The 21,582-nt window shown below is 37.6% G+C and overlaps 1 protein-coding gene and 1 long non-coding RNA gene across 5 annotated transcripts in view; one reads left to right on the top strand and one right to left on the bottom strand.

Annotated features, from left to right (window-relative positions):
* LOC150097180 (RNA binding protein fox-1 homolog 2-like) overlaps positions 1-21,582 on the top strand; it is a 678,934-nt gene that overhangs the window by 350,199 nt on the left and 307,153 nt on the right. The window lies entirely within an intron of this gene.
* Positions 1-21,582, bottom strand: part of LOC150097182 (uncharacterized) — a 33,330-nt gene that overhangs the window by 3,226 nt on the left and 8,522 nt on the right. Inside the window, exon 2 of the long non-coding RNA XR_016549647.1 lies at positions 11,984-12,084. This is a non-coding gene — a long non-coding RNA (uncharacterized LOC150097182). The remainder of the gene's footprint in view (positions 1-11,983; positions 12,085-21,582) is intronic.

Below are 21,582 nucleotides of genomic sequence, written 5' to 3' on the forward strand. Positions count from 1 at the left end.
TGAGATCCTTGACGACTCAACCCGTTATCATATTCTTGTTTCATTTTCAAGTTGCAGAAGACCTCCTCTCCAAAGTCTAATATAAATGCGAAGACACTTCTTCAATGAGTACACCCTCTGTCCAAAAAGAAACCGAACTTTTGATAGAAAATAAAACCCCGGCCAATTATAATTATTCAAATCATTTATTTCAACCAATATACGCTCCCTCAGCTTCGATACAGCGTTTGGCGCGGTCAATTAATTCTTTGAATGAGTTTTTTTATATCGGTTTTTGGGATACTGTTGAGGATCGTGGTTACTGCCGCTTGAATGTTTTCAATGGTGTCGTATCGATTTCCTTTCATCGGCAAATGTAGTCGGGGAAAGAGAAAGAAGTCACAGGGTGCTAAATCAGGTGAATACGGCGAGTGATCCAACACGCAAACTTGGTTTTTGCTCAAAAACTGTCTCACAATGTTCGAACGATGAGATGGTGCAAATCGCGAATTCAAAAAAATCGCGAGTTCAATTTACGAAGGCCCAAACTCTCGGTCAAAATGTTGTGCTCAGTTGAATTTGGAATCCCCAATTCATCTTCAATCAATCTCATGCACGATTTCGGGTTTTCTTTGATGAAATCACGCACGTTTTGGATGTTAACTTCTCTCAGTCCAGTTATTGGACCGCCCGGCTTTTCGTTGTCCAGAAGCGTTTCACGACCACTTTGAAATTGTTTAAACCACTCGTAAACTTTATTACGGGATACGCATTCATCACCGTATGCTTTTTGAAGCATTTGATGCGTTTCGGTAAACCTTTTACCAAGTTTAACACAAAATCAATCGCAGCTCTCTGTTTGAAACTCATTTTCCGACCGTTCGTCAAAACACCTCGTGGAGCTATAACTCGGCTTCTAATGAAAAAAAAATGTCATAAACAGTTGACACAACACTAATGAAGGTTGTCGCATTCGACAACAAAAAGATACAACAGGTGGCGCCACTAGTTTGTGCTATTTTCGAAAAGTTCGGTTTCTTTTTTGGACAGAGGGCGTATAACCTCCAGCTTTTCCAAAAACTATTTCTTAATAGATTCCTGCTTTATCCTTAACCACTTGTCTACACGCGGCACAGTCGTGCTAACAGGTCTTGTGGTCTCTCGTCCGTAGGATCAATATAAAAAAATTAAAATCAAAAAGTCACGCATTTAAAAATTAATGACAGGAATGACCTTGATCCAGTAGCAAGGTTTTCTTGTTGAGTCCTTGTTCCGCATATATAAGGAGGTTTTTTTTTAAAGCAACCTGTCTGAGCAAAAGAACTTTACCAAGAATTACTTATAGAGTAATTCTAAAAAGGCTAACGAAGTGTGCTTGCTAGTTAAGTTAAAGAGATATTTTCTTCATAGAATCCCATAAATTTTTCAGGACTTTCATTAACTCCATTTTCAATGCAGGAAGGCTTCATAAATCTGTTTGATATTCTCACTTTTAAGTGTACAACTTGAATATATCTTTCTTTTTATTGTTGTAGTAAAAATGCGACCCAAATTTACATGCTCTTAAAAAAATCAAATATTTATCCATCACCAACTATGATGACAAATAATCAGCTTTTTCCAAATATATCCCACATAAACTACATAAATAAATGCTTTAAATTGCAACTTCCCCAAGGATATGGAAGTCCATATTTATGGATCATCGCTATCGACCAGCAAATGACATAATTTAGCTTCACATAAACACCATTTCAGAGTCAAAAATTCTCTGCAATATTACTACTGTTGTCATCTACACGCCTCTTGGATACTTAGATTATTAGCATTCGGGATTTTACCAATTTGTTACCATTTTCACCTCGCTGAGCGTTTGACTCATTTACAAAAGTATAACTGCTTTATCACTATTAGATTTAGGAATGATAGGGGAGTAACAGGCTACCAAGTATAGTACAAATTTGATTGTGGGAAGAAAAACTTGAAAAAAAATGGTATTTAATGAAAAGAAAAAAAAAAGACAACGAAAATAATAAAATAAAACAAGTAAATAAATTTAAACAAAAGAAAAAAAAATCATTATTTTCAGTATTATGCCTGACCTGCGACTTTGAATACATCATATTTACAGCTAAGCAAGCCTGTAGAAAGGTTTTTTTTTTTTAATGTGACTCTCATGCATTAAAGGTTGTAAACTTGTAGAACATTAGTACGGCGGGTGGACTAAGGATTTTTTTTCTATTTTATTAATTTTTACCATTTCTTGTACCTGGTCCTGGGAAACCCAGCTCTACGGACTAAACATATAACTTTTTCGAATCACGTCAGGCCTCCAGTAAGCAAAGCGGGGATCTCAATTGGGGGATCAAATTCACCTTCTATCTTAAGATAATCACAAACATCCTTTCACACGACGACGTTCGAACCCCCCCTCCCCCAAGTCTGTCGGTAGGACAAACCGGATACACCAACCTCAGTATTCACAATGTTCTAAAACGACAGTGCGCGCGCGTGTGTGTGTGTGTGTTGATGGGATATTTTACTTTTTTGTTTCCTGTTGCCAACGCCAGCTTTACAAGTGAGAAAAATATGCCTCATCTGGTTCTGATTTCCAGTACGCGGAGCCTTTTGGCTTGGAAAGACCTGGGTTCAAATCCCTATGATGGAAAGAACCTTTATCATGATGAAGGTGGAAGGGTTTTTGTCTTCTACAAACTCAGGTTTTTTTCATATTGCAAACACTAAACTCGGTGAACACGCAGATACATAGACATAAAATACTCACCTTTAGAAGGACCTAGCAATGACAAACCGTATGCAATAAATTGCCTAAAACCCTTAATCTTAGACTCATTGCATTTAAGGATGGAAGAGAATTGGATGGAATGGATAGATTTTCTAATTAACTGGGAACTCCGATTCAAAAAAAAAAAAAAAAAAAAAAAAAAAAAAAAAAAATTATTCAGTTTTCACATTTTAAAGCGATCTCCATTCCTCTATAAAATCTCTTCTTTGTTGCGCATAAAAATTACTTGAAAGAATTTTTAACGTGGAGACAGGAGTGGAACAGACAATGGAGCTCAATAAGGTCTGTATCTTCTCCATACCTGTCATGTTTTAAATAATATTTCATTACATATTTACGCTTTAGGTAAAAGTAATTTCAAAAACTAAAATTAGTAGACGGGATGCAAAATAGATAGAGAAAGCGAGCAAGAATATTTTCCTTTACTCATACTGTAGCGTATAATATCAGGAGAAATCCTTTATAGAGACTCAAAATAATCTCAGCCTTCAAGCGCTTGTAATATTTATCCTCTAGTTGCAACCAGAACGAAACGACAATTCATCTTATAATCAGAACTTCCCACAGCTCGCTATTTAAACAGTGTTCTGAATCATAATAACGTTCACCAGAACACCTCACCGAGAAGAATCCTACAATCTCAGTAATGCTGAGGGCACCGGAAGCAACGATGTGAGCCTAATACAACACAGTAACGAAGTAAGGAATATTAATGGATTGGGCATGCGCATTGTCCGCGAATAAATTAATAAATAAACCATATTATAAGATTTAACTAGATATCCGAAATCTGACAATGGCTTCACTTTCAAGTTTATTGGAGGAATGATGCCAACCTTGAGTAGGATTCCTATTTTATTAGCCCATCTAGGACATTATTGTACTACATGCGAGCGAACAAAGTTAAAAAAAAAATGAAAATATTAATCCATGAAGAACAAAGAGCGGGCATAATGTGCAGGATAGTTGTAGTGAAGGTCGTTCCTTTTATTTTTTTAAGTATTGATTATAAACAGATAGTTCTCTATTAATGCTTGAAATCTTAAATACAGTCTTTATCGCCTAAGCTTTGAGTGTAATCACGCACATTCCGAAGTCAGTGCGTGCATAATAGCAGGCGGAAACATGTTGATAACTGCTAATTAGAGCCTTTAGTGCCAGGTTTGTACTTCCACAGCAAAACAGTTATCTTTAGCTTACCCCGCCCAATAGAAAATTGTAACCCTATAGTGAAGTAGTACGATAGTGAAGATAAGGGTTGGTTGAGTTAGGAATTCTGCTGATGGGGAGCTGCGTCGTTTATTGATAATGTCTCTTGATGGTGTTCTCTTGATAATATCAACAAACATTCCAAAATGGGAACCATAAAAGGATAGAAGAAGCTGCCAAATCGATCCATAATTGAACTTAGAAGTTATAGTTTTGTAAACTAAAGTGATTACTTTTCTCTGTTCAGTTCCTGTTAAAATACGCTAAGCAACTGATTACCATATAGGCTAAATCCCTCCTCAATAACTGATATTTCTTTAAGGCAAATATTAATGGTTCGCTTGATCAATCAATCCTTGATCATCCCCATTGTACACTATAAAATAAATCATTGTACGGGATATCTATTTAAAAATATTTTAAGAAATACAGAATTTCATCGAAATCTGTCAAGCAGTTTAAGAGATCTAAGGTGGTGAACGATTTTTGGATCATGACGCACTCTGTTAATATCCCCCGCTAATTGCTATTTTCTAACTAGAACTTCAGCATGCGTGTCTTAGTTCATGACATTCATAACAAGTTCCTAATGTTATGAATACAGCCAACGTGATGTGTATTTGGCAATAGGCTATTATCAAAATCTCACAACGTCCTTTATGTCTCCAAAAAATAGTCTTAATCTTCTCTTAAAGGCTTTCGATCTCTCATTTCTAAGTTCTATCGTTAAGAGAATTAAAGATTCTTGGTGCCAGGAATGTGTAATGACGTTGCAGGATACTATTTATGTCTGAGATACCTGAACAAAATGCAGACCATTCTGTTCTGCATAAGGCTAATTCAATGTTGATATCGATGTAAGAAAATAAGTATGCTATAGAGGTATATTACTTGGAAAGAAAGCAATGACAAATTTAAGCAAGATCTTTAAAGATAAAGATATTAGCCTATCAACAAAAATCAGAATCGTGAAAGCAATGGTATTCCCTGTGGTACTGTATGGAAGTGAAAGTTGGATCCTGAGAAAAAGTTAAAGAAGAAGATAGATGCATTTGAATTATGGGTTTGGAGACGCTTACCAAGAATGCCATGGACTGCAACGCAAATCAATAAATCAGTGATAGACAGAATAAAGCCAGATTTCTCCCTCGAAGCTATGATCATCAAGCAAAAATGATCATACTTCGGACATATTATGCGAGCAAATGACAGTCTGGAGAAGACGGTGATGCTTGCTAAAGTTGATGGAAGCAGGAGAAGAAGAAGACCAAGAATTCGATGAGTGGATGAAGTTAAAGAAGCAACTGGAGTGCGCTTGGAGGTTCTGATAACATGGTCAGGGACAGATCGGAATAGAGAGTGTATGTTCGTGGAGTCGTCAGGAGTCGTAAAGGACTCGATGGAACATAACATTGATGTTCCATCGAGTCCTCGATGGAACCTGACGTTGAGAAAAGATTCAATTCGAATTGTTAACTGCAAGATGATTGAAACTGAAGATTTTTTTTTGTAATATTTTGTGTAGACTGTGTTATTTTGTGAAGAGTATTTTGTTTGCCCCAGCTACAAATTGCATACCGAATTGCTGAGTATACCTTAAGATAAGTCTGTATTTATGAGATGCATTCTATAGGATGTGCGCCTCAGTTTATTTATAACAGCTTGAATATGGGTTTTCCATTTTAGATTATGATCGACGTGCACGCCCAGACACTAGTGGGTGTGGATTCTCTGAACAGTTTTGCAATTGCAGTCACTTCGGGGGTCGCAAGAAATGGTATGATATTTAATTAGAGGGAATTAGCCACATTTATTTGTGTTTCTTGACCACGAATAATAACAGCATCATTATGATTCTATTGGCTGCCTTCTCAACGTAAATTCATAACAGAATATTCCCATTTCAAATACTAGCGAAGCCTTCTGCTTCCAGTTCAAGTGACCGTTTCTATCAAGTGACTACGAACAAATAACAGCGGTTAGGAAAATCATGTGGTCGTGCGATGATCCCGCAAATCTACTTCGTCTAGTTATAGTCAGTGTGCTGGTGCCACTATTACGTGCTAAATGATAATTAACTAACACATTCATTATAATTCAACTGTTTCATTTCCGTTTCGTTAATAAAACACGATGGAGAATTTAGTGCCATTACTGTTTGATAGCCTTTGCACGTCAAAACAGATACTCCTTTGTTTGTGTTAACTCCGCGGTATTGCGCTAGCATTATGATTAATTAATAGAATGCCTTTGATGGCGCACCAAGGGATTAGCACACGCACGCACACACACACACATACTGTTCAGACAAAAAGGTAACCGGTCTGACATACATTTGCTTTACCGTCTGCTGTCGGATGTGTTCAACAAAAATGCTTGCTAGGGCAGAATAAAGTCACATGTTAGGATATCGATATGTACACTACCTCCAAACAAGTATAAGTGCACTGTGATTAGAAAGGTTTCCAGAATTATATTAATTAATAGCCACACCCACTGATCAGCACTCATGGGATTCATTCTATTGTGGGCGTGGCTAACTCTTGTTTAATGTATGCATTTTAATTAACTTTGTTAATTAAAGAGAGATTAACTGTTAATCTCTCTCTCTCTCTCTCTCTCTCTCTCTCTCTCAAACAGTCATAGTCATCACGAATACTTGACTGAATTTGATGGTGAGTTTCTTTAAATATTATTATTATTATTATTATTATTATTATTATTATTATTATTATTATTATTATTATCTGAGACGTCCAAAGAGTCAAGTACTCATCCAGGAAGGCTATAAATCACCCAAACCAGCTGTCATACTTTCTCTTAAACTCATTCACACTAGATGCGCTCTCTACCCACTAAAGGCAAACTATTACACTATTCTGGGAGAAAAAACTAGCTCTTATCCCTTTCTTGACTTCAAATAAATTTAACTTCCATGGATGTCCCCGCGTTCTCTTCCCCACCTTCCATATAATGAAAATTTTCATCCGATGATATCCTGTAACACCCATTCAAAAGTTTATAGACCCCTATCTTATTATCCCTCTTTCTCCCGTTAACCAGAGTCTGCATCCACATACTAGCAATCTGTCCTCATAATCTAAATCCCATAATCCAGATATAATCTTTGTAACTCTTCTTTGCACCCTTTCCACAGCTTCTTTATCCCCCCTTGGAACCTGGGAGACCAAATCTGTGCACAGTAATCCAGGTGTGGTCTTATCAAAGTCTTATAAAGAGACAAAATGACTTCCTTATCCTTACATGTCAAGGTTCGCTTCAGCATAGCAATTATCCTCTGAATTGTATTTGCAACTTTTGTTTGCTATGTGATCTTTTTTTTAGCACATTAAATTATTTCATATAGTATTTACAACGAATTATATTAATACCATACTAAAGAATATAATAAACAAATATTTATACTGTTTACTACAATGCTGTGCATTTTTAAATATACTCTGGGTTCCCCCCCCCCATGGTCTTTCCAGACAAAAGATCAATTTTACCTGGCGAGCTATGGAGGTTCTCGGTGAAGTACAATACGACATTCGATAATGTTGGTTCTCGTATTTGCAATATCTTCAAGACAAAATAGGATCGTGGTTGTTTACAACCATTCTGTCTAGTCTTTTATTTAGAAGATGTGAAAGATGGCATCTCCTTTTTGCCGACCCAAATGCGAGCATTATCCACGTTATACTTCTCACACAGAAGCTGTTATTTGATCCTTGTTTACTACTTCGGCTGAAAATTGCACTTCTACCAGAAAACGATATCCGATTGTTGTTGTTATTATTAGGTGCTAAACTAACAGAAAAATAGTCAGTACTTTAATAGCGAATGGGAGAGAAAAAACAACATTACAATCCACTTTATTCTGAAATGTTTCAAACGTGTTCTGTTATTACTTGCTTCAAAGAGCAGCACGCACTGTTCAAAGTGACGACCCAAAACACGCACGCGGATTTACTTACTCTTTAACCTGCAACACTCTGGGAATATTATTCGTTGGGAGGTTTAATAATAGTAAAAAAAAAAAAAAAAACGTTTTTGTTATTGAAAGCACTCGTTTAGCACGCTCTAGGTTGAATCGGAAAAACCTTGCAACATGTGTGGCACGTGTTATCCATTATAAAATCTAATTATCACGTGATGTCGAGAATAAAATGCAAATGACAGTCACGTGAGACTGAAATCTACAATATAAACACGTGCACGATTTGGTTATTTTTCAGTGATTTAGATGGAATTAGTTTATTTTTCAACCATATTCTATAACTAGCATAAATGATGTGTAATAATAATAATAATATAAATGTTTGTAGTTTTGGAATTTTTTTAACATATCATGCAGCTGGAAAGGTAAGGAATGATAGGCCTTTTCCAGGCATCTTGCAACTAAGGTTGATCTGGTGTTACATGCCGTTTCCATAGTAAAAAAAACACTGTTGGAAATGGAGAGCAAAAATAATTACTAAAGCAGAAGATATTATAGATCCATCTATATTTTATAGCCAAATATAGAAATTAACTTAAAAGAAATGAATCAGTGAACTTATGAGAATATAACCTTCTGATTCAGAGTTGCTATGGTTAGCACTACTTAAAAGACACGGTCCTACACAGGAACCTCCTTTTATTACTTCGATGGTGTTTCACTGGTCTGACAGCTGTTTCGAGATGTTGTTTATCACGGACCAGGCAAAAATTTTCTGTTCAGTATCAAAGCAATTTTATATCAGAATATTCTCATAAAATCTGTAATAATTTTCAAAATTTTTAAATATAACTTTAAAATATTTAAAATATTTGCTATAAAATATAAATGTATCTATAATGTTTTTTATGAAAATTTTAGCAGATATAGCAAATTCAAGTTGTAGGCTTTACATTTTAGCATTTTATTATACACCTACCAAGAATTCAGTTACGGTGGTTTAAACTTTCTGACATAGGATTGCCCGTGAGATGCGGTGATTAAAACCCTTGGAGGGCAATGGATGGCAATGCTGTAGCCAATGAAGTTCTAACTGAGGCTCGACTATTTCAATGATCAGAGCTTTAATAGCTCAATAACACCCTATTCCTACACTGTCCTCTACAGATAACGGGGAAGATGAAAAGCATTCTTGCTTCGCCTTTAAGCCAGTCCTTATAAGGACTAAGGCTATTGTATCACGGCAGAATGCATCGACCGTGAGATGCGGTGATTAATACCCTTGGAGGGTAATGAATGGCAATGCTGTAGCCAATGAAGTTCTAACTGAGGCTCCTATTGCTGTTACCCTCCTGCCTTGATCAGAGCTTTATATAGCTCAATAACACCTTATCCTTACACTGTCCTCTACAGATAGCGGAGAATATGAAAAGCATTCTTGCTTCGTCCCTTTAAACCAGTCCTTTTAAGGTCTTTAAGGCTATTGTATCACCTGCAGAGATTAGAGCACTGGTTCTTGGAATGGAGATTGCAAAGTAAACCCGCAGAAAAGTATCGCCATGCTCTTCACTAAACACTGAATATCTCTCAAAGATGACATCTTCCTATTTAATATCAAGATTCCCTGAAAAGCAAATCTGAGTGTACTGCTGGACAGAAAGCTAACCTTCAGTCCACATATAAAAGCTTCATGTACAAAAGGATCAAGAGTCATTGCACAGCTTTACCTCTTCTCAATAGGAATAGCAAGCTGGATACCAAAATAAAACTGCTCCTTTATCAGTTGATGATTCGACCCATTATTACTTATGCGTCCCTAGCCTAGAGCCACACCTCAAGTACAAATATCCTCAAACTACAGAGAGTGCAAAACAAATGTCTCCGCATGATCTTAAACGCACCCTGGTATATCAGAAATGTCCAACTCCACCGGGATACAAATATCCCCTACATCTACTCTTTCCTGCAGTCTTCGGCAGTAAAGTTCTTCACAGCATCCTCTTCACATCCAAATGAATTAGTGCAACAAGCAGCAAATTATGATGAAACAGACTTCTCAAAATATAGGAGACCCAAGGCCATCCTGCTTCCAAATGAAGATCTTTAAATCGCACCCACTTAGCTCATAAACTTTTCCCTACACAGCAACCTTATCAGATAGCAAGGATTATGAAAGCATTTTGCTTCATCCTTATAGTCAGAAACGTCTTGCATTTCTTGCTTAGTATTGTATCAAATGTTTCAATATCTGATTATTGAATTAACGATGTCTTCGACTTTCTGTTGCTACGGTACTAAATAAATATACTAAATAAATATTTAAATTTATTTCAAACAAATATATAAATTTATTTCGAACAAACTAAGGTCATCTACTGCTATATCACCAGGGAAGATAGTAACCATCCATTAATTATTCTAAAGAATGCCTTCCTTCACATCTTCGAACTAGATGTACGTCCGATCACATCTATCCAATTTACCCTTGCATACTTTATCAGACAATCGTGGAATTCATTTCATTTTTGAATTAAAGATGTCAATAAGCACATGTAGATCAGATCTCACACGATAAGCAGGTCTTGTTTGTGATGCAAATTGGGCCAGGAAGTGTTTACCCTAACTTCGACAACCGATACTATTATAAAGTATAGTGCTGTTGTAACCATGGCAACATTAGCGCAAACACTTGTTAATCTTTTTTTGTATGAATATGAATTTCATCCTTCATAATAACAGCAATCACTGTAAGAAAATCCAACACAGTTTTAGATCGAGGTTATACGTGTTTTGCCTTAGACAGCCAACAAGCAGGAAATTGAAAATTCCATTACTATTTATTTCATTTGGTAATCAAAAACGGTGACTATAATTACCACTGCTACTTTTTTTTTTCTTTGGAAGGAATAAAAAATTAATATAGAAGCAATGAGTTGTATGCTTATAGCTCCATTTACCATATTGTACAAAGAAATTGGCTTTAAATAGAACTAGAAAAACAGTTGATTCGAAATATTTATTGAGTGATGGATATACGTGGCTTCTTCCTGATTCCTCTAAGAGCCTTCTTACTAGTTGGAAGACCCACGAGACATGCGCCCTTCGATTGGATGGGAGTTGCGTTCGATTCTTTGTCCAGAAATCCTTATATGGGCTTTTTTTCAATTGAAGATTATTCAATCGACCTCAATATGGAGATAACGGGAGTTTTTTATTTTTTTTTATCGGAAACCCTGGGTTTTTCGTCCCAAAAAACTGGTATGTAGGACAGAGAACACAATTAACAGACAAAAATGCTGTTTATTTGGTAGTAAGGAGTGTAATAGGAGATGGATAGTGCAGTGTTGACACTGGATCTTGAAATGCAAAGTAGCTGTCGTGATAACGTCGGATTCCGTAGATATATCATACAATAATAAAGCTATGTCCTACACCTTCAGTTCATAGAGAGTGTTGATAGTCTGGTTTGGATATTATTTCAGAACTCATAGAAACTCAAAGAAGTTTTCTAAGTATCATTATCAGTATCATATTTTAATGTTTCAAAAATCACTGATCCAAGCTACATAAGTAGAAGAATAAAACCCTCCTCGTTTTTTTTTCGGGGTTGAGACGATTAAAAGCTAATTTTAACGCGTCTTCCTCTATACAGATTAAAAAAAAAAAATAAAAAAATATAAAAATTGTCAGCAACTCCGGTATATTTGTGTCAACTAGAGTAACGAGATTCGGTGCTAGTCCAAAGAAAATATTTGCTATGTTGTGGTTCTTGTTATCGCACCATGTTCGAGAATAGTACGAAAGGGATGACACACGTCACTGAACAAGCAGATTTCCCCAGTTTACACAAGAAAGAGAAAGTAAATATAGAAACAGTGAGTCACATTGCATACATTTTCATCCTTTTTTTTTTTTGTTAATTCGTCTGGGAATGGATTCAGTGGGATTTTAATGCTATCATAAAAAGGTCCATATTTGATTAATTTCTGCATTCGTATTGAGAAATTACCAAGAATAAAATTTTATTAATAATTGAAAATATTACTTACAAATCTCTGTTGTAACGCGATACTGTTAGCATCAGCACCCCCTAGGGACGAACGAGTTGGCGCCGGACCACGTGGGAGAGCAACAGTAATCTGTAACGATCCTGTTAACAAAATGAAAGAAAAAAAGGAATGCGTGACGAATATTTCTTTGACGTAAAGATTGTATGTTTATAAAAGAAAATACTTTAAAAAATAAAAATGAATTCTTTAAACAGTATGCCATTTTTCTTAATTTTAGAAAAAAGTTTGAATAGAATCGATTTTCACCTTTTTTTTTTCTTAAAAAAGAAACAATGATAAACTGAAAGCGGCTGCTCAAATTTAAAGTACAAATGTCTGTTTGGTAATTTTACCAAATCCATTATCATTTCATTAATGTGTGGTCTGTCGACTGTTTCCGCTATTTTTATTTCCTGATAATTGCATAGCATGCACGAAACCCACCAAGTCGTTTTTCACATTAAATACATCTCGTTGGCTATTCGAAATTCATCCATGAATTGTTAGTTTCAGTTAAGATTTATTTCTCTTTCATTTGACATAATAGGAGCAGCCATTAGAAAAATGTCTGAGTCGAACACGTTTCGCTTGACATCTGCTCAATCATCAATACGCGCATGAAGTTTTAAATGATCATTTTCTTTAGATATGAAATATTTCTAAAAATAACGTAGAGGATCCATCAACTGATGAAGTATGTTATTTCCTTTAAAATTGTCCCCGTCTTTATTGCACTAAATAAAAATGATATCAGTTGAATTTCTGTTCTGTGTGTCAGATAACCGGCAGCATCGTCATAGACAGTTCTCATCTGGTTATGTTAGTAGCGAGGCAACTAAGGCATGTAACGTGATTTCCGTTCTGCCAGAACGGAAATGACGTTAAAAAGTTCTCATTTATTTATAAATAAATAAATTTATTCAGAAATATGTATATCATAATAATGATAATAATAATAATAATATATAGATATATAGATATATTAGGAAATATATATATATATATTTCCTAATATACTCTTTAATAGTATTAATGTTATACATACATATTGCATTATTCGATAAAAACTGCCGAAAAATGTATTTCCTTCTTTTAAAAAAATAATAAATAAAAAAAACTTTTATAAAAGGCTTCAAATACAAAAGCAACAGAGTTACCGTCTCTATGGAAACGGAGTTCTTATTGTCTCCTTGATTACTAGCATTTTTCTGATTGTCTTTTATTATGTATTGGACTTTCGTTGAATGGCTTCTATTGCTATCCACTGCAATTATTCTCGTGAGAGTTCCTTATCTATGTCATCTCTTTTGCTATAGTCAGTATCTCATTCGTTCCCAGATAATGTCTTATCAGTTTCTAATCAATATCTGTGCCGAATTGCTTCTCTAGTGCAAAATACGCTTTATTTGGAAACTAAAATCTTCAATTTAAATGGTCAGATGGAATTTAAAGAGTTAGAAGCGATTTTTGTTTTTACACATATAGCTATTCATTTGAAATATATTCAAATTTTCATTAATTAAATTAAAATATAAATATAATCGTATATTAAAAACTTATAGCATGTTAATTGATATTTTTAGATCCTACATTAAAAAGAAACAATTTTTAATATTTTAAAATCTTTACGAAACAGTTCTATACACCTTTTCTTTAACCCAATATGGTAAATTATTATATTAACCTGAATACTTGGTAGTTATAAGTGAGGGATTTTCAATCCAATACCCTTGGAGGGTAATGGATAGCAATGCTGAAGCCAATGAAGTTCTAACTGAGGCTCGGCTATTGCTGTTACTCTCCTGCCATGATCAGAGCTTTAATTAATTGCTCAATAACACCTTATCCCTACACTGTCCTCTACAGATAACGGGGAATATGAAAAGCATTCTTGCTTCGCCCCTTTAAGCCAGTCCTTATAAGGACTATAAGGATAAGGTAGTTATAAGGCCGATGGATAAATGATTTTTTAGATTTCTAGAAAATCAACTTGGGAGGGTAATGGATGGCAATGCTGTAGCCAGTGAAGTTTTAACTGAGACTCGGCTATTGCTGTTACCCTCCTGCCATGATCAGAGCTTTAATTTAATAGCTCAACAACACCTTATCCCTACACTGTCCTCTACAGATAACGGGGAATATGAAAAGCATTCTTGCTTCGCCCCTTTAAGCCAGTCCTTATCCTTATAAGGACTATAAGGTAGTTATGAGGGGTAATGGATCGCAATGCTGTAGCCAATGAAGTTCTAACTGAGGCTCGGCTATTGCTGTTACCCTCCTGCCATGATCAGAGCTTTAATAGCTCATTAACACCTTATCCCTACACAGTCCTCTACAGATAACAGGGAATATGAAAAGCATTCTTGCTTCGCCCCTTTAAGCCAGTCCTTATATAAGGATAAGGTAGTTATGAGGATTGTTTATTCGAAGCCCTTTTAGGAACTTCCAGGGTAACGAATGGCAATGCTGAACCGAGGAAGTAAACTGAGGTTTCGGCTGTTGCTGTTATCCTGGGTGTGAGTTTTTGAGTTCGCTCCCTTAGGGTTTTTGCCTTAAGGGAGCAATTTGAGTCTCCGGGGAAGGTGTTCTCCGGCACGGCCTGCTGAGGGGTTCTTGCCGGTGAATTATTTTCATCGGAATTTGAGCGGTTCTGCTCAGTGGTCGGGGAGCGCGTCACTGAGTGGAACCAACGCTGAGATATGGACGGTCTTTCGCCCACTATGGAGTGGCCTAGAGATCGTCCGATTTTTTGGGATTTTACCTTTTACTTACTAACCAGGGTAACAAATGGCAATGCTGTAGCCAATGAAGTTTTAATTGAGGCTCGGCTATTGCCGTTACCCAGCCATGACTACAGCTTTTTAGCTCAATAACACCCCATCCACACAGATTTTCTTCATTCAGATGACGGGATAAAAAGTCAAGGACTCAGTCCATCGCCCAGTTCTTTTAGGAACTTTAAGATAGTTATGAGAGTTTAGTGAAGGAAATTTGTAGACTGGTACCAAAAGGTTATCACTTGCGTAAAGTAGAGATGAGATTTAACCCCTCAAATGCTGACATCAGGTTTAATATCAAAAGGTTATCATTTGCGTAAAGTAGAGATGGGATTTAACCCCTCAAATTCTGACATCAGGTTTAATACCACTATCTTTTATAATGTAATATGTACATACAAATGATATCATGCAAGTTTAATAGAAGATTTTTTAACGTTACTGAATTAACAATGATGCAGCAATCAATTGTGTGAGTGATTATGATTACGGTTTGTTGATGGCGAATTAGTTTTTTGGAATTTGTGTGACATATTCAATGATTGAGGTAGTGTTGTTATCTGATGTGTAATTCTAGTTACTCTAGGAAAGTACTTTATTTCAGAAAACTGTAGTTGCAACGAAAGCGATTTACTAAGCCTAATTTTTGCTTCCGTTAGAATCGTTAGCATCGCCATTGTTGGCTTATATAAACAACAGATTATTGACTATTGTAGTGTCGTCATCACCATGAGCGAGGAGAAAGATGACGCTTATATTGAATCGCTCAACAAAGGGCGGGCGCTCAGCATTCTCAAAAAAAGATTATAAGAAAAGTCGAACGCCAGTGGCATCCTTAATTTCTACTCCTTGCCAGGAGAAGTTCAGGAGGGCAAAGACACTGCCCAGTTGGAGGAGAAGCTGGACTTGGTGATTTCCACTCCACCAGACTTTGAAGAGGTCCGTGCGTGCAAAACTACCGACGCAGAACTTCCCGTGGATTCCAGTATGGAAGATGACACTCCCAATTCCGATTCCTCGGCCTCCCCCAAAGAGAGGGTGCCACTGATCGTCCTCCGGGAAAAGAAAAAATGACACTCTTAAGATCCACCATGACAAACCTACAAATACAGTACATCTCAGCCAACAACATGAATGATGGCATCAAAATCCAGCCTGCTACCGTGATGGACTATAGAAAACTCACCAAAGAGTTAGATTCAAGTAATACTCAATACCACACGTTCTCTCTCGGCGGGGAGAGGAATCTGAAGGTGGTCCTCCGAGGTGTTACAGAGGATATCTACAGATGAAATAGAGGCCGACCTCTGTCACCAGGACCTGCCACCTATTAAGGTCAGTAGGATGATTTACAGCGGACAAAATCCCTATACCTCTGGTTTTAGTGGAGATCCATAAAACTATTTATGATCTAAGATCAGTCTCTGGGCTCCGGATCACCCCAGAGGCCTCTGAAGAAGAAGGCTTCAACTGGGCAATTCCACAGGTGTCAAAGATTTCGTCATGCTCAGAGACTCTGCAAGACAGAGTATAAATGCCTGAAATGTGCCAAGTACCACCTCACTAATACCTGCACAAAGCCAACAACCACCCCTGATAGTTGTGCAAACTATGATGGCCCTTACCCAGCTAACTATAAAGGATGTGTTCAACACCCGAATAACAGACGGTTCGAAACAAACAGACAATTCCAACAATGTGTGACATAAGTCCCACTACCGCAGTTTGAGGCCCCTAAGACCACCCACGCCTTGAAGGAGGAATTTGAGAGCTGTATCAACGAAATTCAGCCACATTTCTGCAAAACGGTCATGGAAAATTTCGACAAAAGAGTGCGTATGTGCCAGCAAAGCCGTGGAGGCCATTTACTCGATATGCTATTCCATGCAGAACCCTATACTGTATACTTTATGAATCAATAAGAAATTAAAATTTTTAATTAAAAACCTGTGTTTTCTATCAAAATCTTGCGTGAATTTTGGGATACCCTGTATATATAAAAAGCCCATTATCGTAAGAGTTGGTCTCATCGAAAATTAGTGGCAGATCTCATTTGCGAGAGATTCGGCGGCAATGGTTTTGAGTTTTGGTTTGCGTTTATTGTGTCTTGATACGTTTTCCCCCGGTAAGTGCCACAGACGTTGACACCGAGATTATGGAAGATCAGTCAGAATCAGCCAACCCTACTATTTCTGATTTTCAAGAAGTCCGCGTACGTAAAAAGCGGAGAACAACAGATGAACCACTCAAAGACAACATAATAGAACAACACGATCAAGTTTCGGACTCCACTGCTTCTCCCAAAGAAAAGGTACCTCCGATTATATTACGAGAGAAGCAGAGATGGGCAGCTTTAAGATCAACAATGTCCAACCTACACATTGCCTATGCAAAGGCCAAAAATGTAGACGAATGAATAAAGATACATCCTACAATGGTGATAGACTACAGGCGACTAACAAAAGATATGGAGACAATAGAGGTATACAATATCATACCTTTTCGCTCAGCTCGGAGAAAAATTTAAAAGTGGTCCTCCGTGGCGTCTGTGAAGACATTGATACAGAGGATATAGTTGCTGATCTTAATTTACAGGATCTACCTCCAGTTAAGGTCAGCAGAATGTACAGATCCAACAAGACTCCCATGCCGTTAGTCCTTGTAGAGATCCATAACATATATAAAAATATCTACAACTTGAAAAGAATCTGCGGGCTTATTGTCACACCAGAGCCACTCTGAAAAATGGCATCTTCTGGGCAGTGCCACAGGTGTCCAAAGTTTGGTCATGCCCACAAATTATGTAAAGAGAAATTTAAATGTTTGAAATGCGGGGACAGCCACCCAACCAATCTGCACAAAGCGAAAAACAACCCCGGCTAAATGTGCCAACTGCGTAGACCGATGGAATCAGCCAAACAATCCTCTTCCTCTAGTACAAGAACACCAGAGGTCCCTGCACCACAGCCAGAGGCTCAGTGTCCACAGTCAGAGACCTTCAAAGATAGAGTGAACCAAAAGCAAACAAGAAGTTATGCTGATGTGGCCCGTACAAACAAATCAGCATCTAAAACCTAACAGCTGTTATTACAGCCTCTCTAGCCAACATGCTACAACACTTCAGCTTGTAAAACCCTTCAGCAACCTCCACCAAAAGATTTATCCGTGAAACACAGGTCATCCTCACAGCGCTAATTGACGAGCAGTAACAAACGTATTCCAGCCTCTTTGCAGATCATTGCATGGAATGCAATGGCCTAAGAAACAAAATTCTGGAGCTTCAAAACTTCAATAACAGATATCAACCTGATGTTATATTAATCAGCGAATCTAAGACCCTCAGCTGACCCTATAATAAGGGGTTACCGCCTATACAGAAATGACAGATTGGTCTACGGAGATGGTGGCACTGCCATCTTCATTAAGAACTGCATTAAGCACAATTCTGTGAACAACCCTCCCACCACTAATCTTGAGATCACGAGCGGGGAGGTGTCCACCAGCTCGGCTGGCAGACTGAAAATCTACTCTGCTTACAACCCACCCCCTAAAAACTCTACTACACTCTGACCTAAATGTCATCTTATGCGTCAGAGAACCCACCATTATAGCCGGAGATCTGAACTCCAGGAACCTGCATGGAATTGCAGATCTACCAATAAGAACGGTTGCATCCTTCCCAACTTCACAGGATCACACAATGCTGTTGTGGCAGGCCCCACCGAACCAACGCATCTTAGTACGTATGGAACTGCGGACATCCTGGATATAGCTATCCTGCGGGATATTAATCTTCAATACAGCCTAAGATCATTAAAGGAGTTGTCATCTGATCACAACCCAATACTACTTCAGATGGGAAGACAAGAATACCTGTCTCCTCCCCTTCACTCCTATATATTGTGGAAAGATCGTCGGAAGTGCTCAGGGATAATATTGGCCCTGTTCCTCACATACGTACAAAAGAAGACATAGAATCTGCAATTACAAGCCTCTCCCAACTAATTAACTCCGCCATAACCGTAGCCACCTACAAATCTGTCAATAAGCCTGGTCGTCTTTATTATGAAATTGATCATGGAAAAAAACAGAGCCAGGAAAGTATTTCGTAGCACGTGCGCCACAAGATAAAATAGATCTAAACAGACTTATTGGGGCTATGAGAGATGCACTCAGGGCTCACAGAGACCACCTATGGGAAGGAAAGTTAGCCTCTATCTCACCTACTGATCAGTCTGTCTGGAAATTATTAAGAAATATCAAAAACAAAAGCAAATCTATTCCCCTAATACTCTCTGACCAGGGCCTTGCACACACTGATGCGGACAAAGTGGAGGCCATGGCAAGAAATTTGGAAGAGTAGTGCAAACCTGTATATGGAAATCTAGACTTCAATCACATATACAAAATTCACAGACAGGTCAGACACTCACTCAAACTTCCTGATACCGGTACTGACCACATTGTACCCACATCACCTGGTGAAATATATAATATTATTAAAAACTAAAAAAAAACTCCTGGACCAGACAGCATTTCAAACAAGGTGATCAAGCTGCTGCCTCAAAAAGCTGTAGTGCACCTGACCATTATAATAAATGCAATCTTAAGGTTTCACTATTTTCCTTCCACCTGGAAACTGGCTGATGTAATCCGTATACATAAGCCAGGCAAGGACCCACACCTACCGCAAATTATCGCCCAATCAGTTTCATCTTCAATATGGGTAGGGTTGCAGAGAAGGTCATCTTCTCACGACTCCAGACCTCAGTAAATGACCTAAACATCCTCCCTAAAGAACAGTTTGGTTTTCGGCAACACCATAGTACTACCCAGCAAATCCACAGAATTGTGGAATACATCACCACCAGCTATAACTGGCACCAGTGTACAGGAGCTGTTTCTAGACCTATCCAAAGCATTGGCATTTCGAACTCCTACACAAATTTATCTCAGCCGGTATCTCACAAAAATGGTTCATCTAATCCGTTCATATCTTCTGAATAGATCAATAAGTCAAAATTAATGGTTCTACCTCATCCCAGCGCCATATCTTTGCTGGAGTGCCGCAGGGATCCTTACTAGCTCCATTGCTGTTTTCAATATACATGTCGGACATCCCTCACAATTCGATGTCTTCTATCTTGACCCTATATGCGGACGATACAGCAACACTAACCAGATCTCTCCGACCCCATTTCATTACCAGAAAGCTTGAAGAAAACCTTCTAAAGCTGGAGGGTTTGTTCTCCAAATGGAGATTAGAAGTCACCCCCCCAAAAAGCTCAGCCATTCTTTTCTCGAAAAGGCCAATATCTCCTGCAGGAGCTGTGTTACTATTCAATACTAAAATTCCCTGGAAGACAGAAACAAAATACCTGGGTGTAATTCTCGACAAAAAGCTAACTTTCAACCAACACATCAAGTCTACGTGCGCAAAAGCATCTAAAGCCATAGCTCAGATCTACCCGCTAATTAATAGAAATAGCAAACTCAGCAACAGAATCAAATTGCAACTATACCAGATGACGATTCGTCCTATAATCACCTACGACTCTCCAGCTTAGAGCCACACCTCTAATGCTAACATTATCAAAATACAGAGAGTGCAGAACAAGTGCTTGAGAATGATTCTGAACACCCCGTGGTATGTTAGAAACAATCAACTTCATAGAGATGTAAATATTCCCTATATTTTCTCTTTCTACAATCCTTAGCATCCAAGTTTTTCCTAAAGACGTCCACACACCCCAACGATTTGGTTCAGCAAGCTGCAGCATACGATCCAACGGACATATTCAAATATAGAAGACCAAAAGCTATATTAGCCTCCTATAGCGATGCATAATCTTCATGACCATTCAGGGCGAGCAAACTGCTCATAAATTATACCCTCACTGTAACCGCAACAGGTAGCGGGGAATATGAAAAGCATCTTGCTTCACCCCTAAAGACATAAATGTCAATTGTCAGTCAAAAAGATCATTTCAATATCAACAAAATTAATAATAATGTTTTAATAATAAAGTAAACCAGCTGATGATTCGTCCCATAGTCATTTACGCCTCTCCAGCTGAGCCATACCTCCAACACTAACATTCTCAAATTGCAACGTGTACAAAACAAGTGCTTGCGAATGAATCTAAACGCCCCATGGTTCGTTAGAAACTCGGGGGGGGGGGATGCCAGGGAGGCAGAGCCCTCTAGTTTAAATATAAATGAAAAGAGCCATTTTAACTTCGTGTAGCGATACATAATCTCCATGCCCATTCAGAGCGAGCAAACTGCTAATAAAATTTTCCCTCACTGTAGCCCTAACAGACAGCGGGGAAAAGGAAAAGCATCTTTCTTCATCCTTAAAGCCATTATTGTCAATTGAAGTCGTAAATACGTCAATATAAATAAAAATATTTTATTTATATTGAAAATATTCTACAAAAGCTTTGCTTATAATCCGTTGATTGAAATTTTATCTGTTTTCTGCGATATGAAGTCTAACTACAGTTTGGTTAATGAAAATAAAGCATAATCCACCTTTCAAGAAACAGAGTTGTTAGCAATCGATAGCTCCAAGTGGTCATTTATAGACTCTAACGACCCAGTAGTAGGCAAAGGTCAATATTGCAAAAGCGATTTTTTCGGTCGGAACTGTGCAGCTGAGACCAATGCGCTGATGCAATAAAAGATCTCCATTCTCGTATACTCAAGGCTGATGTTTTTATACATAACAGAAGGAGAAGATTTTGCAATGATAACCAAATAAAAGAAGGGTCCAAATGTGTTTAAGCATTAATCAATAAATTCCATCTGTCTTGATAAATG

This window comes from Typopeltis vanoorti, chromosome 17 (genome assembly GCF_054136105.1).
Source record: "Typopeltis vanoorti isolate ZY-2024b chromosome 17, IOZ_Tvanoo_1.0, whole genome shotgun sequence".
Taxonomy (NCBI): domain Eukaryota; kingdom Metazoa; phylum Arthropoda; class Arachnida; order Uropygi; family Thelyphonidae; genus Typopeltis; species Typopeltis vanoorti.